Here is an 18,085-nt window from a genome sequence, read left to right as displayed (position 1 = left end):
GCATGAGCTGAGCAACAAAGTATGGGCTAGAAATAGAGGTAAAAGAGAGCAAGGATTTGGGAGTCAACATGGAAAGACTGATGCAGAAAGGGTCAGTTTCAAGGGAAACAGGCAGAATAGCTTAAGACTGATGTACTACATTTCTATTTCAGGTCTGGAATAAAATTAATGACTTCTAAATTTCCTTAGTCCTCAGATGTAAGCAGATAGTAGTAAAATCCACTTGCAAGGGCATGGCACTTAGCATAGTGAATGAAAACATGCAACCCCAGTTATTTCTCTGCTAGCACAAGTCACAAAAGTCTGTAACTATGTCTTGTCTAGGACTGAAGTGTCAAGCTGACATCATGTGCTTGAGTTGCTAGGGAAGAATAAAAAAATAGGTCATTTTTTGTTCATTTTCTGTTAACAATTACCAATAGAAATCCAAAAATACCAGAATGAAGATTGTCTGCGCAACTCCAGATTATCCCATACTTCCAGTAAGCGTTATGGTAATTTACAAAATCTTGCCATATGCAGTCTACATTTTGTAGGAATGAATCAGGATTATGCAGTAAAGGAAACACCCACAGAATCCTTGCGTTTCTTGCTGGAGGTTGAAGTTGTGTGGTAGGTCACCTCTCAGAAGTCTCTAGATTTGTTATTAAGTTGAGCCTATTTGGCTAATAGCTTTTGTTGGTTTTAATTGTAAACAAGCCTGATTCATGCTTTTGGTGTTTGGTCAGCTTTTAACTTACTCGTAACACAAAGAAATGTGGGCTCTTTGATGGTTCTTTACGATACCTGAACAGTATGTTGTTTCTCTTTCTTTGGGGACATACTGATCCTGGCTGGTCATTATATGTTTGACGTTTTCTTTGCTTTTTCCATCTTCTTAAGAATCCATCAAGGTTTCTTCATTTTTATCATGCATACAAAATAAACCAAATTCTTTGTTGCTGTAGCATTTAGGAAATGCTTTGAGTCTTGTTAGTGTTAAGGGCTGAAATACAGACAATAGGATATATTTCTAGGATGAGTAATTGCTTATCTGTGTTACTCTGTTTTCTTCATTTTCTATTGTAATTTATAGATAAAACCCCATATTAGAACTTTACATGTAGTTCTTTGCTTCTAGTTCCACTTTCTTTAACATCTAGGGTAGAAACATTTTTACTTATTCACTTGCTTGGGGGAATTCAACCTCTCACTGGCAAAGTGAATGTAATAGCCTTTGGGATAAGGGAGGCCAGAAGTAGTCTGGCTTAAGGGCAAGTTTACTGTTGCTTTAAAATTATCCAGATCTTTGAGAGCAAGAGATATAGCTCTCCACTTTGGGTTCTTGACCACAGCAGTGAGAACTTTGGCAAATAATGTATTTAGAGAATAAAATGCTTTCTTCTTTCCTCATGGTAAATCAAACAGAAAAACAAAACAAAAAAAACCCAAACCCAGATGAATTAATTTTGCTTAGAGTGTTTCGAAATACTTTCCAGCTGAGATTAAACAGGGACAATTCTCAAGGCTTATTGTGGAAAGCTTAAACACACAAATACTTCAGAGAGTGCCATGTATAAAAAGTTGTTATAATTAGAACTATTCTGAACCCTCAGTTATAACGCACTAGCAACTGTCTGCTGTAATACAAGTAATCATAACTAATGAATAATGGAGACTTACAAGAAATAAATTTTAAAGCTAAGGGTTTGGGTTTTTTCTCCAGAGGTCCCATGCTCTAAAACTCCTATTAATGTTTTCTGCGCTATGGTTGTTGACACAGGATGGAGTTACTGGAGAGGCTTAGGGGATCAGTAGTCTCCTCTTTAACTGTCTAACCTGCAGCTGGTGTTGCCTGGTGGTCTCTCTTAGTTACCTGAGAGGGGGGAACCTGAGCTGCTGCACAAGCTCTCAATTCTTTCACATGATGGCCACATCCAGCCCAGAGCACCTCTGAAAAACTGCTTGAAGAAGGTCAGAGAAGAATCAACTGACTCTGTAGATTTCCTGATGAAGAGTTTACATTGGCAAGGTATTACACATCTCCATAATCTAAAATGGCAGCCTGGTCATGAATGCAAGTTTTTTACTGTCTTAAGTATTTTGCTGACTCAGAACTTGTCGAAAAGAGGGAAGGAGGAACAGAACAGGAAAGTGAAACTATCATTAGTCTCTTTTCTTGCAGAGTGTAAACATCAAATTAGAAGAGTCAAGGACAGGTCCCCTGAGATAGCACCAGAAGAGAAGCGAGTATAGTGAAGAGAATGGGAGGAGAGAATAGGAAGAGAGAATAGGCTGGGAAAGTTACACAAGGCATAGGAGGAAAGGAGAAAGTGTTGTTGATTGGAGAAAGACAAAAAATTATGAAGGGAGGCTGGCAGAGGAGACGAATAAAATGTGAAGGAGATTAAATGAAGACTAAAACAAACACACACAAAAAACCGTAGGAATTAATTAACAAGTAAATTTGCATCCTTCTTTCCAGAAATCCTTCAGAGGTCAAAACATCTCCATGGACATCAGTATAAAGTCTGTTTTTTTCTCCCAAATGTATCTTCTAAACGATTCTAAGTTTTGTTTGGTATAGTGTAACTTAGAGTTCATGTGCAGCACAAAAATATTACGTACCTTGGTAGAGCAGTGCAGACTATGGTTTATAAACATCCATATTTACAGTTCTTTGAGCTATGAAATGACCAACTAATCATGATACATCTGGTCTTTAGAAGTCATTGGGCTTTGCCTCAGAGCAGGGATAAGGTTGTTAGTATGATATTCCTGGAGGGATTTTTAAAATTGCCTTCATTGATTGGACAATAGCATTTGTCTGAGTTACAGTTTTTATAAATGCAGTTTTCTGGTTTCTGTAGGTTACCGATGGGTGGTGGTGGGTATTCTAATGAATGTGCTCTGAAATACTGACTGGACTGAGGAACTTTCAGCATTCAGCTTGCATTAGAGTGGAAGGGTGTCTCACTTCACTTAAGCAACAACTGCCTCATTCCAACTAAGATGAGAAAAGTTTGTACTCCTTTTTTAGTGCCAGAAAATGGTTTCCATCACCAAACATATGCATGTATTGGCAAACAAATCATACAAACATCAGACCTGTATGGGAGAGATATATTTTTCTGGCAGTTTTCTAAGAAAGTATCTCCAGTTCCTGCCAGTTTCAGGCAGTATTATTGTGTAAAGTTTTTCTGAAGAAGTGGAATTGGTCAAAGAGCCTCCTGCTTCTGCTGTCATTTCTAACCTACTAAAAGTAATTCACAGTTCCCCTAGTTTGAGCAGTCACGTGAGTAATTATGTAAGATATCCTACCAGTTCTGGATCACACATTGCCCCATATTTGTATTGTGTATCTCTTTGCTAAAAATAAGGAATATATGTGCTTAAATGTCATGGATTTCACATGTGTATTTTTTAACAGTGCCTCTTATCACAGCTATTCATTTTTTAAAACAAGTTACTGCTTGTTTTTCTCTCATTGTTCATGAGTCCTTTTTCTTTAATGCTGGGGTTTCACAAAATGTTCAGTGTTTGACTGCATAGAGCATAGAGACTAAACTCTCCAAATGTCAGCAGAGGTATGTAAACCCCTGTTTCCTAGGATGAGAGAAAAAATGCTGAAAACTGATTAAATGCTGCAGCAGAATTTCAAATAGTGCTAATTTATGTCTAGCTGGTGGGTGTATATCATAGTTCCAATGTTTTCTTAATGTAATTTGAGCAGGACACATATTTTCAAGCAAACTGTACATCAATATGTAAAAGGAAAAGGCAGAAGCACTTTGAAGTCTTACCATGAAATGCTCAATGCAATCAGGACTATTAAACCAGTGGAATATAACAAAAAGTGTTTATCTTCCTTCATGCTTACATTAGGGTTGCTAAAAAAGAGGGGAGTGGGGAGGAGAGGGAATTTTTGTTATTGATCATTCAAATAACTCAGATGTACACAATAGTGCTGTAACCAAGTGCCTATGTCTGGAATGGAAATCCTCTCCCACACCTTTCAAGGCTGACCTTCCCTCCCCCCACCTACCATAGCTCATATTTCAGAGCTGAGCTGGTAGCCAGCAGACTGTAAGCTGCCAGGAGGAATGCGTTATTTGCTCAAAAGAATAGCAAAGGCACAACTGATAACTGCCCTCCATTGCCACACTCCCTACAGGACCAGACATATTTCTACATAAGAGATGGACTTGCTTTTCCTCATAGGTACAACAAATCTCATAAAAACAATCATACGTGCTCACCTATGTGAGGGCTTTATCATGATGAAGGGGCTGCATCTCCTCTCAGAAAGCTAAAGTAGGTCATGGCAGCTGACATGTCTCTGTGTTCTCATGTGATCAAGTCCTAGAGCCAAATCCAGATTGTTGTTCTCATGTGATTCAGGCAATCTGTTCACATCTGGTAGGCAAAAAAGACATGGATCAATAAAAGCAAACTTTATAAAAGGACATCGAGATTACGGTGTTGTCCTTGGGCATAGGACATTTAGCAGCAGGTCTTGCCTCTACTGAGAAATGTTTATTAAGATAGTTACATGTTCGTACCAGCAGACTTTGCAAGTGGACAGGCATCAGTAGTGAGTCTCTTTTGCCCATCCTCTGAACAGAAACAAATTGGCAGCAGTGCCTCTTGCATTATAGTTACGTTCATTCTTAGAATTTTTGGCTCTGTGACTCCATTAGTCATGGAGACTGGGAGGGCTGAGTTTTCTTTAGCTTTGTCAGTCAAACTTTAAGAAATTAGGAAGAACAACATTAAAATCTTAAAATAAAAATGCTCCAATTTTAGAAGAGTTTTATAAAAGCCAAGAATATTTTTGCTTTTCTTCTCCATCTTCTTTTCTAATACATACTTATTACTAATCATCAACCATAATTACAGCAGCTTTGTCAGTGTGTGCACACTGTGCTTGGAATATATTTTGATTCCCATATAGGTTTTACTTTTAATTGCAGGAGGACCTTTCCATGGAATTAGGTGTGATGAGGCAAGGGAAATTACATAGAAAAATGGCTGGAAATAGTGAGATAACAATATAACAAACTAAACATTAAACATTCATAAATAGAAGAAGTAATTAAGCCCAATGGCATTGGCTCCTGTACAGGCATTTTTATTCAAATAACCATTCAAATATGTTTCTTCCCCTGAAATATTCATATTTGTCCAATAAACTTTCCTTATATCATGTCATCATGGAACGTATGGAATGGAGAAAGTTCCCTCTAGCAAAGCTAGGCATTTTAGGGTGACACAGGGGAAGAAAAAAAAATAAAATATATATATATATATGTCTGTACAAATAAAATATTGTGAAACAAGTTTGGGGTGTAAATTTAAAGAGTACAACAGCTATTTTCACCCCTTTAACATGAAAAGCACTCATTCTGCCTTCAATTTCTACATTATATTGGCAGGTAGACAAGCTCTCAAAAATATGTTTGTTTTAGCAGCACTTAGAACTTAATGTGAGCTGGGGGAGGCAATGAATTTGAAAGTGCAATGGCTGCTCTGAAATAACTGCACATGGATATTCCTTATTCAGAACAAAAGTATCCACACGTGGACTTAATCAGGAAAAGCTTCATGTGTAAATGAGTTCTTAATAAAGTATTTACTTAGAGTAAATGTCTAAGTGACAAAATTTGACAAAGGATAGTTGTTTATTCATTCCACTTCGAAGCTATAAAGCTGAATCTAAGCAAGGCTTTGGGTAAGAAACTGGACCAGACTGTCCTTCAGCTCAGTTAAAGCATTAGGTGGGCAAGGTGTCCAAGGGGAAGTCTGCAAGCCATCTTTCTTTTTTCCCCTGCCTCTGGACAGAGCTTAAAGCCAGACCCATCCGTTTTGTGTCTGAAAGAGGTCTGGGGGTACAGTTAACCATGGAGGAGTGATCTTTTAGGCACCAACTTAGCCAGAGGTCCTGAAACCCACTTCATACATGCAAACAAGGCCTGTGTCCAAAAGTATTGAGTCTCAAATGTCTTTGGCTTGATGTACTTTAGAATATTCAGTGTCTGTGCCACCTCCCATCCTCAGCAGATCAAAACAGTTTTAGAGAGGACAGGTTTGAGTTTGTATGTACAGGTTTCCCATTGCCTTTATCTCTTTTTCTCTTTATTGTTAGGAGGAGGGACTCTTCCCAACATGAGGGGAGGGACAAGTCCATGCGTAGATTCAGAGAAGCCTTCTGACTCTCGTGTGTCTTTTGTCAGTTTTTTCAGGTGGGGAAGAAGACATTGTCAGTTCACAGTTGCCAGGAGGTGATGTCTGCTGTGTAGAAATGCTGACAGTGCCAGGGGTGTTGGGTCTGGGCCAACTAAACCTGTTAAACAAGTATAGTAGCTCCCACACATTACCATGCTCCAGAGCTGATCTGGAGGCCTTCTATCTTCGCTCTGCAGGAATGCCTCTGTACAGTGCTGCTTGTGGCCTGTCCCTCCAAGAGTTGTTAAATTTTGTTTCTGATGTCAGGTTTCAATGCCAAGGGATTTGGGGAAGTTGTTCCTTATCAATAGAAATGCCTCTAACCACTCCTTGTGGCTTAAGCTCTTACCATCTCATATTTTAAATGAAACCACATTACTGTTACAGCTACCAATGAGGGAATGGGTTGAATGCATAGAACTTCATTCCCTGGTAGCAGCAGCCAGTTAAGCTGAACTGCTTACAAGCTCTTGAAAGAGGCTCCACCCTCATCAAACCAGCCCTGCCTTCTGAGACCAGCTGCTGCCCTCCCCCACAAGAGATGACTCCTGCTGGAGTGTGAACCTTTGTACACCACCTTTCCCAGACAGGATGACTAATACTGTCATATTAGTCTTATGGAATACTTAGGAAAAGAAGAGAGTTGCAGGTGACCAGACCCACAGGGAGGGCTGGTGTGGTGGGCCAGGCGCAGAGCTCTTCAGGACCTCAAACCCTCATCTAACACAGCTTCTCCCAGTGCTCCCACAAACAGCCAGCCCTTCAGCAGGTGACCCAAAGCAGTCATTCCAAATTCTGTTTTCTCCGCATCATCAGGATATTTATTCCTCCTGCTGCTGCTCCCTTGTGAATGGGATTCATCCTTCCTCAGTGAATGGGTGTGTCAAGCTGCACTGTTAATTATGTCATTAAGGGGGATGAGGGGGGAATCTATCTTCCCACCTGTAAAGTTACATTCCAAACTGATAATTTCTGTGGTCTGATGTAAAATACATCCCCATAAAGGGTTTTTATCAGCACATTGAAAGGCATGGCAGACAGCTGGGGATAGGAGCAAGCAGCTGAACTTTGTGGCCCTGTTAAGTTAACTTCAGCTTCAAAGCCAACCTATACTATATACAAACTGATGGGACAGCTGGTGTTGTCCTCCCCCTGTGGCTGAGTGTTAATAATATTAGAATAAGGTTCTTTTTCCTGCATTGCTTTTGAAAGAGAACCTTTTGCCTTGGATAGATCACTTACAGTGAAAGTCTTTGTCTGTCCTCAGAAGAGGCAAGGTGTGGGTAGGAGCATATGAACTTTTGCACCCACTCTACTTCTTCCTTCCCCTTCTGGTTTTTCTCTGAACCCACAAGACCAGTGCTAAAACAAAAAGCAGTTTAGTTTCTGTGCTCTTGCTGTAATAGGCCTTCTACCAGATTTTGCCAACACAAGAACTGATCAGTGCCCTGTAGATGGACATGAATGCTACTTCCTCAGAAAATAACCATCAGCTCATTTTGTACAGACTGCTGAGAGCCACCAAGCAAATGAATCCATTTCAGTGACTCCTAGCCTGAGAACAGTTGGAAAAATCTTCGTGACAGATTCAGTTTTACTGATCCTTTTAGTTTAGTTTTTGTAATACCTGTGAACTTCTTATTCTATCTATTCACAGTAAGAGCACAAGAAAGTCCCATCACTACTCCTTTTACCTCTTGCTGTTCATCCTCCATGTTCTATCTGTTTTTCTCGGCCGGCTGAGTCCCATTTCCTCCCTCCTCACCTTCTTTCCTCCTCCCACATCTTAATTACTATATATTTCCTTCTGGTTTTTTTTTTCCTGTTCCTGTCAAAAATTATAGTAAAAAAACCCCAAATCCCCCAAATTTTGACAACATTGAAAAATGTATACAATTTAATTTGCCAACCCATAGTCCCCAGAGAGAAAATAATCTTGCTTGTAAGATAGAAAAAACACTTCGACAGAAACAAAACAGAAAGCATCAGGAAAAGTTGGAGTCTAGCAAGATGTTTCTCTGGGCGTTCCACAGCAAGGAAAGCATGCTTTGATAGATGAAAATGGTTTAATCTAGTATGCTGTCTCCTCTAGTTACAATTAATTGCTTCAGTAAAAGAAATCTTTAACCAGGTATATCTGGGAATAAATTCCAGATAAGGTGAAAAATGCTTTGCCTGCTACAGTAAAAATGATAAGCGGGAGGCCTGCCTAGTTCAGGTAAAACAATATCCCTTGGTCAGCAGGGCTGTGGGGGATATTGGCATAAAAACTAAAATAAAATACACTCTGTAATAGTTCTACTAATGTAAATCTGTGTGTTTTGCCATGACAGTGACTTATTATGGGATATGCAGATGAAACTCTGCATTGACAATGAAGTACAAGGAATAAGGTTGGTCAAGTGCCTCCTATCATAGTCAAGGGCAAGACTGGGTTGGCCTCTGTGTTTGCCACCAAGAAGAATCTTGACCTCCACTGTTGGCTGCAACCCAGTAGGCGTTGAGCGGTGGGAACATATGCCATGCCAGACCTTGATGTGAGGAGTGGCCCCCCCCGTTATAAGAGGGTCATCCAGGAAGGAAGAATATAAGATGGTCCACTGAGGCACTGATTTGGAAATTGGAATCTGCCTGGCCAACCACGAAGCCAGACGAGTAGCAGAGGAGGTAGGAAAGGAGGAATTATCCTTAATACCAGATGGTAAAATCCAAACTGTAAGTACAGATCAGGAGCCAAACTATTCTAAAGAAGATCTAAAGCTAATTCAGGACATGAACAGTAAAATAAAATTAAATAAGTGGGCTTATTTGGCAGATGGCCGTATAGTGATACCATCCAATTTTATATGGACCACAGCCCTAACAGAACATAATAAGACTCGTTGGGGAGCTGATACGTTATATAAAAGTCTAAATCAGAAATTGACAGGGTGAAACTTATATACTGTAATAAAACAGGTGACTCAGCAATGCAAAGTGTGTTTACGTAATACTCCCAATGTAGCAAATAGAATAAAACTAGGGAACATTAGTAGAGGAAATTATCCAGGACAACAGTGGCAAGTTGATTTTTCTGAACTCCCAAGAAAAGGGGAAGTATCAATATTTATTAGTTATGACTGATACATTTTCAGGTTGGCCAGAAACTTTCCCTTGTTGAACAAATAAAACAAGAGAGGTAACGAAGAGATTGTTAAATGAGATTATTCCCCACTTTGGGGTACCGGCAACAATCTCTTCTGATAGAGGCTCACACTTTTGTGCCAAAATAATACAGTATTAAGAATAGATTGGCAATTACACACTCCTTATAGGCCTCAAGCAAGTGGCAAGTGGAAAAATAAACCATTTAATTAAACAACAGGTAGCCAAAATAGGACAAGAGACAAATCTAACTTGGCCACAATCTCTTCCCTTGGCATTATTAAGAATACGAACTAAACTGAGAACAAAGGAGAATTTGAGCCCTTTTGAAATATTATATGGGAGACCGTACCAGTTACAATTTGCTGGAGAAGATTTAAGGCAGTTAGGGGAGGGATATTTGTGTGAATATGTGAAGACCCTCCAGGGACAATTAAAAGTTATAAATAAACAAGTATTGGGAACAAGGGCCAGAGGGTTGGATCAACCAGTCTATTCCTTTAAATCTGGTGACTATGTGTATATAAAGACTTTTTCAGGGAAACCTTTGGAAGAAAAGTGGGAAGGACCCTATCAGGTGCTGCTGACAACCTTCACCACCGTCAAGATAAGAGAACAACCAGCCTGGATTCACTACTCTCAGATAAAGAAGGCTCCTGAGAAATCATGGGCTGTCACCCTGGCAGGATCCATGAAACTACGGTTCTTTAGATCGTAAAGAAATCTCCAGGGACACAATGGACTGTCAAAAAGGATCAGGGACATTTGTGTAAAGTTATTCTGATTTTAATTGTAACCGTTGTAGTGATATTAGAAACTGAAACATGGGTAAACAATACCCATCTTCAAACATTGCAAATAATTGTTAATGCTACGAAAGCTAAGGAATGCTGGATATGTACCTCTCTTCCTAAAGGAGGCTTGATAACACCCCCGTATGGAGTGGCCTCTCAAAACTGGAATTATCTCGATGACAAATGGCCTACCTGGCCAGACTTTTGGAAAAAGCCAAGCGATGGTGGAGGATGTTATAGTTGAATTGAAATAACTAGAGTCCGAAATAAATTCACTAAGTATATATTAAGGCAGGAAAGCAAAAACAGCGCGCAGGGCGGCCGGGGAGTCGCAGCTCTATCCAGGCTCGCAAATTCCGACAAGTAACACAGCCCTTTTATCCTCAGCTTCAAGGCTGGTTTAAGCAAACAGTTATGCTTTCAGTCACGTAGCAAGAAGCTGTATATTACAAAACTAATCTATTTTTACACTAAGGTCTAAACAAAGACAAAAGTTGTCATAGTAACATGAGATTATGGTTTAACATTTGCCTTGAGAAAGTACATCTTGCAACCTCATGGTTAAGTCTTTTCTCGCCAGACAGAACGTTCTCAAATCTGTTGCAGCAAGATCGTTCCTTTTGCTAAAACCCCATTTGATCAGCAAATTACCCTTAGTTACTTATTACAGAGGATATTACCTATTTGATAATAAAACATGTAAGTTGGGTCCCAGATTTGATTTACAATTATTAAACCAAACCACCACAGTAGTTATGAAAAGTGATAATAACTGTCATTAGAAAGCTCAAACAAGACAGGAGGAGCATGTCCTGGAAACCCAGGGCAAAATACTTGTTCCCAATCTGATGGATGGAATGATTAAACAGACATCCATAAGATATGGAACAAGGTGCAGATCCTGCATGAAATTACTAAAGACGATTTATCATGGAATTTTAAAGCTATATGGGACAAACTGACTTTGTGGTTACCTAATTTGGAATGGTTAAAGCATGCTTTTATTATAATATTTATTGTAATAGTTTTAGGAATAATATGTGTATTACTTCAATGTTTTGTTTGGTGCTGTCAAAAAATGATCATAAGGCATAATGATTTTTTGTAGTTGCAAAAGAATTTGCAAAAGTTACCAGAAAAGGGGGGAATGAATGATGAATGATGTACCACTTATCTATAGGATGATGTACTTATGTTTATCTAAAAGTTGGGAAACGTCCAAGGACGCTTATTGCTAACATGACGGATGTACTAATTGCTAAGTCCTTGGATTTGTCATCTTTAAAAAGGCTATCTGGTCCTAAGTTCCTGTTGTTTATACAACGTGGCAAAGACAAGGACTTAAATCATGGTCACTAGTTTAGTGAGATATGTAAATTACTTCCTGGAATTGTAATGAATATATAAACGATTTCCTGGAAAATTAATGAATAGGTATGAGTTGCTTGTATAAAGAGGAGACTGAAAAATCCCCTCGGTGTGCATGACTTTGGTGGAGCGATTCCCCATGCACCCAGAGCTGCCAAATAAAGATAACCTCTGCTCACTCGAATATTGGTGACTGATTCTTTAAATCAAGGGGAAGGTGCAAGATGCAGACTAACTCAGAAAAAGTCTCTTTTAGCACATCCCATCCTCTCAACAGAGCTTGTCTTCACTTGACTTTACTTCAAAATAGCCATTTAACTTGAGGCACCCAGTATTTGTAAAGATTAGCCTGTGCACCCTTTGCACAACTGACCCAGGTCTAAAAGTTTATTCTTTATTCTAAGACTTTATCTTCATTGATAAAAAAGGACTGTGCATGTGTGTATTCATAAAATTTCTCACTGTGAAACTCTAGGGGAGACAAATACATGGGCAATATCTCCTTCACTACTGCTAGACAAGGTCAGCATTATGCTCTAATACAGTATTTCCACTTCGGCTTGTTGTAGTGTAATGAAAACTATTAGACACTGACTTTCCTGGGATTTCCTAGAAAGACGGTCACTAAAAAGGGAAAAAAACCCTGTAATTCTCTGTTAAAAAACACAGGCTGATACTTGCTTTTCCCTAGAATCTGTTCACTTTTTTTTCTTCCTTTTCCTCCTATTTAAATACCATTCTTGAATGATGACTCATGGCAGGAAACAACTGCCTCGCATCCTTGACTAAGAGCCAGAAGGCATATATAGGTCAGCAAAGCATGTACAGAATGTCCTGCAAACTTGAATGCAATGCACTCCACATTGTAAGTGTTTATACTTGCAAGCATTCATCAGTGCTAAAAGTACCAGCAAAATGCTTGTGTCCTGAAAAAAAAAAAAAAAAAAAGAAAAGAAAAGAAAATCCAGTAGCAAAGAATGGCATCTGCAAAGGAAGATCTGGAGCCATCCTTTCTGCAAAAGAAGCTCCTTTGTTTCTGATTACTCTTTGCTAAGTTATCCAGAGGTGCAAAAACTAGAGAACCCCATGAAGTTTAGGTGATGTGCAAATTCTGATTAAAAATAAATAAACATTAAAACTGGGTGGTGACCTAAATAGCTTCTTGTACTGTCCAGCTCTTTCTGTTGCCTTGTATACCTTTGCGGTATGACAGATAAATATCTCTGATTCATAGAGAGTTACACCCTATATGTGTTGAGATGTTCTGTCCAGACACTAGTCAGGAGCATCTTCCAATGGTATCAGGCATGATTCATGTGGAAAAGAACGTGGAGCCTAACATGAGGATAAAAGAAGTTTAATATTTGTTCAGATCCACAGAGCTCCATCAATATAATCTGGTTTGCCATTTCACTTACAAAAAGCCCCAACATCCACTTCATGCTACAAGCCATGCATGGGGAACTTAAACAGACTTCTGAGGACTTTACAGAGAGCTGACACTGAGCTGATGTAAAACTGGTTACTACTTTAAAACAATACAGAAAAATTGACAACTATGCAGCCAATCTTGAAGTTGTTTTTTTCCAAGTATTATTCCTTTATATGATTCTACTGTGTTAGTTATTGTAGCTTTTTACGGTCATATTTTCCTGTTACTCAAATTGTCTTTTCCATCAGTACAATAATAGGAAAATACAAATTAGGGAAGTTGTCATTCTGTCTGTGCATAAAATGGTAAATTCACAAGTTCAAAATGTGTAAATTTTCTTGCCAGTAATCTCTCTCAGTTGAGCTGGGAATAAATGTAATACCACTTAATTATGGTGATCTCATGTTTTACCCTCTCAGCTCTTTAAGCTCTCCTGGGGCCATCTAGGAAAATTCTACCCTTTCTACTATCTATTCAGCCCTGCAGTACCAGCAAATTTAGCTACTCTAGAACTGCAAAGACTGGTTGTCAGAAATAATTTCTAATCAGAGGAAAATATGTGTTTAAACAATGCTTACACTGCAAGGAATCAAAATCTTACCTGCCCTTCCTCTTGCCAACAAAACTACAAAAGATTGCTGGATAAATTTTGGATCTTGGACTTTTCCACAGTGAAACAAGACAGAAGGTCATCCCGTAACTACGGAGGGCCTGCATTGCTATGATGGGGAGTGGATGTGTGCCTATGCACATGTAGCACATGAAGAGTATGAGATTGAACAGAGAATGGGGAGATGGAGCTTCTTGTTTTCCCCACAAAAAGTTTTGTAGCTGTTGTGCTTCAGTGTACAGGAGGAAAGAAAGCTGGAAACACTAGAAAGAGATGAAGTCTGACTTAATGCCACTCTTCTATATGTTAGTCACAGGGAGAGAAAGGTCCAGACGAGAATAATGATGCAGGTTCTTGTTTGACATACTCAGTCACTTCCCTCACAGCAGCATTGAAAATGTGTCTTTGTTAGAACATGCCAGTTATTAAATGCACACAATATCCCTGGAAAACTTAAGTCACATCCAAAGGTCAAGAGACTTCTGTTTAGGCTGCAGATTTCACCTCTCTCATCTGAGGGGACAGGACTGTTTGCTTTGGACTGAAGTCACACAGGGTTTTGAAGAGGGTCAAATGAACTATGCAGAGGCAGAAATTAGCTCTATACTGCAAAAATAAAGGTTTCAGCTGGGGATCTTGGAGAAAATTCTCCATTTCAACTCTTTCAGCTTCACCCAGTTAGGCTTCTTGTTCATCAGCCTTGTCAAGGAGAGGTATCAGATCAGTAAATTCCTTTCAGCTGTGTCTTTCTCTTATCCCAGCCTCATCCTCTGTGGGTTGTACTTGTGCTGGACAGGAAACAAGTTTCATTGCATTGTGTGATGGAAAGGGCTTCCATCTGTTCTTTATATTGTAAATTCTGAATTCTATGTAATTACTTTATCACAGGCTTTAGAATAGATCCATATAGTTTTGCAGTAGATTCCAACTGCTAAGCACTGTTCCTCCCAAGCTGTTAGCTAGCCACTGAATTTGCTTTAGCAGGGTATCTCAGCCAAGGACATCTTGAAACTGTAGTGTGATGTTTACTTGTCATGCTCTAGTGCTGTGTGAACATGAGCTGTTTTGATTTGGTATTGCCAGCTGAGGACCTGCGCATGCTAGGAAATTTTGTAGGTTTCAGTTTTTACAATTTCTTCCTCATCCTGATACGTTAGTCTCCTGACTGTCTTCAGATACTGTTAACAGTTCAAGAACAAATATGTCCTCCAGCATTCAGCTGCAATAACACAAATTTCTCCCTTTCAGGTCTCTGCTGACAGCACAGAAAAAACAATTTTGGGGAAACAAAAGGCAGGAGATTTGAACCCTGAATGTTCAAGAATGGATATAATTTTATTTTCTTCAGAACTCTCCATATTTAGGAGAGGCTCATCATAACACCATTTCCATCAGAAAAATTAATAAAACAGCTTCTTTAATTTGTAAATCTGCCAGGCACTGTTCCAGACCCTGTGGTTTTTTAATATTTAAGATCACAAAATAGCCTGATTTTAAACTTATCCATAATAAGTTTAAATAGCACTTATTTGTCAAAGGTGTATTTTCAAAATAACTAAAGCTATGCAAAATACCTGAATAAATGGCCAGATCATCAAGTTTTCAGGATGCTGGATACTGAATGACTTTGGAACAGTGGCCACTTGTGACCAGAAGTAATTATTATCAGAGAGTTGTTTCTCACCCTGTGTGAAACAAGTTAGATGACTGCCTCCCATTAACCATTAGTGCATTTGTAAGTATTGACAGTTTCTAGCTAACTGAATTGAAACCAAGAATCAAAAGGCTTAAACTTTTGCCTGTTGTCAGAAACTGGGAGCTTGCAATACTAGTAGTTGTTTTCCTTAGTGTACAGAGACACCATATATATGGCAACATAGATTTCAGCATACTATCCACTACCTATGGATGAAAGTGTCAGCTTTTTATGGATCTTATTAGAAGTAAAAGAGCTGCTTGGCTACAAACTGATCCTCTGCTGAGGGACAGTACAATACATTTACAAATCTGTTGGACAGGTGGAAGGCCTTACGATCAGGTGGTAATTTCTGAGCAGTACCTGCTTTGGGTGACAGGTTGTTACTGTGTTTTGCTCAGTAACAGTGGCAGAGGTGGCAGAGTCACAGTGGCCTGTGACTACAAGATAAAGGTGGAGAGACTTTCTGGATCTATTGAATAGTCTGTTGTATAGGGTTTGTGTGGCAGAGTTTTGGTAGTGGGAGGCCTACAGGAGTGGCTTCTGTGAGAAGCTACTAGAAGCTTCCCCTATGCCTGATAAAGCCAATGCCAGCTGGCTCCAAGACAGACCCACCACTGGCCCAGCCCATCAGCAACAGTGGCAGTGCCTCTGTGATAATATATTTAAAAAGTGGGAAAAACCTGCTGCATAACAGCAGCCACAAGAGAGGAATGAGAATACATGAGAGAAACAGCCCTGCATACATCAAGGTCAGTGAAGAAGAAGGGGGAGGAGGCTGTGGTGAAGACCATGGTGAGGCAGACTGTCCCCCTGCAGCCCACAGAGGTTAACAACATATAGAGGGATTATAGACCAGTAGTCCTCAAACTATGGCTGTGGGCCAGATACAGCCCCCCAGGGCCCTCAATCCAGCCCCCGGTATTTACAGAACCACCAGCACCAGCCACCGGGGGTTGGGGGGGGAACCAAGCAGCCATAGATGACTGCCTGCCACTTCATCCACACACCAACCCCCTGTTTAAAAAGTTTGAGGACCCCTGTTATAGAGGAATGAAGGCAGGTTAATTAACATTGATAATATACAGCTGTGGGCTGGCTTCAGGGGCCGTGGTTGGCAGACGTGGATAATGTGCAGCTGTGCCTGGTTCCTGCTAAGTAGTTAAATAGCTGTAAGGGGTATGGAAGAGATGGACAGTATGAAGAGGAGGACTGGATAGAAAGAGACCTGGAAGAAGCAGAGGGAGGAGAGAGTATACCCTGGATGTAGGAGAGACAAGGAGAGGCCCTGGGAGAAGCAGGTGGCCTGGATGAGGAGAGGCTGGATGGAAGAGGAGCCCAGAGAAGAAAGAATCTGCATGCAGCAGAGGCAAGAAGCAGGGTGAACTGGCCTGAAGAGGATGGAGAAACAGCACAGACAGTAGATGAACTTCTGAAACCTTGTGGGGGGTTGGTGGCTGTACTGGAGCAAGGTGTGGGAACTGCTTATTGAAGTTAACCTGGTATGGGATGGTAAAAGCCTTGTTACAGCTGGCTAGTTTTGATAGTGCTGTGGCAATTGGTGTGGCTGGACGGTGGAGGAGCAGTGTGGTCTGGCCTCTGGAGGAAGGAAAAACAGCATGCATAGTAGAATCTGACTGACAGTAAAGCCTTGTTGCAGCCTGATAACTTGTGTGTACTGCAGCAGCGATGGAGCAGATGCCCACCTGCAGCCCATGGAGGACCCCATGCTGGAGCAGGTGGATGTGTCCAAAGGAGGCTGTGACCCTGTGGGAAGCCCATACTGGAGCAGACTCCTGGCAGGACCTGTGACCCTGTGGAGAGGAGCACACATTGGAGCAGGTCTTCTAGGAGGACTTGTGACTTTGTGGGGGACACATGCTGGAGCAGTGCATTCCTGAAGGACTGTACCCTGTGAGAAGGACCCATGTTGGAGAAGCTCATGGAGGACTGTTTTCTGTGGAAGAGTCCACCCTGGAGCAGGGGAAAAGCATGAGGAGGAAGGATCAGCAGACAACATGTGATGATCTGACTGCAACCCCCATTCCCTGTCTCCCTGCCCTACCTAGGGGGAGGAGTTAGAAAAGCCAGGAGTAAAGCTGGGCCAAGGAAGAAGGGAGGGGTGGGGGAAGGTGTTTTAAGATTTGTTTTTATTTCTCATTATCCTTCTCTGACTTCTGACTGACAATAAATTAAACTAGTCTCCCCAAGTAGAGTCTGTTTTGCCTGTGACAGTAACTGGTGAGTGATCTCCCTGTCCTTATTTTGACCTATGAGCCTTTCATCATATTTCCTCCCTTCTGTCCAGTTGAGGAGGGGATTGACAGAGCAGCTTTGGTGGACACCTGGCATCTAGCCAGGATTAACCAGCCATACCTGTGAGGATGGATATGCACAATTTCTGCCTGTTCAACTAGGTGTTACTGCTCTTGATCAGAGATGAAGTTTGAGCAATGGGAAAAGAACAATTTTAAAATACTATATGAACTGATGTAATGGGGGGAAACTGTCAGTGAATGCCCAATAACATTCCTAAAAACTTTATGTAATAATTATTTATTCAACATAATAATGATGATTTAAAGTGAATAGGGAACAGTGACAGATTTTCCTTTCACTTTGACAAGTGAAAAGCTTGCTAAAATATTAGTCATAAAATAGTATGGCTGGATATGGGCACTATGCTCCAAGAAAATACATGTTAGCTGGAGAAAACCCAAAGATGAGTAACAAAAATGATAAGAAATCTAAAAAACTTAACCCAGCACTGGAATAAATGGATGTGTTTAGTCTAGTGAAGAATGAGGGGAAATGTGGCTACAATTCAAATATTGAAA

General features: G+C 40.3%; 2 long non-coding RNA genes across 2 annotated transcripts in view; one reads left to right on the top strand and one right to left on the bottom strand.

Annotated features, from left to right (window-relative positions):
• Positions 1-271: 271 nt before the first annotated feature.
• LOC308066227 lies at positions 272-8,784 on the bottom strand. The gene is made up of 3 exons (XR_013929078.1): positions 8,695-8,784; positions 787-7,888; positions 272-361 (listed from the first exon to the last, which is right to left on the bottom strand). It is a non-coding gene; the product is annotated as an uncharacterized lncRNA (long non-coding RNA).
• LOC308066225 overlaps positions 1,944-18,085 on the top strand; it is a 32,743-nt gene continuing 16,601 nt past the window's right edge. The window contains exons 1-3 of the long non-coding RNA XR_013929076.1: positions 1,944-2,011; positions 8,538-16,000; positions 16,909-17,489. This is a non-coding gene — a long non-coding RNA (uncharacterized lncRNA). The remainder of the gene's footprint in view (positions 2,012-8,537; positions 16,001-16,908; positions 17,490-18,085) is intronic.

This window comes from Falco punctatus (assembly GCF_963210335.1).
Source record: "Falco punctatus genome assembly, chromosome: 6".
Taxonomy (NCBI): Eukaryota; Metazoa; Chordata; class Aves; order Falconiformes; family Falconidae; genus Falco; species Falco punctatus.
Note: the sequence above shows the minus strand (reverse complement) of the source record. Positions and strands in the feature narration are given on the sequence as shown.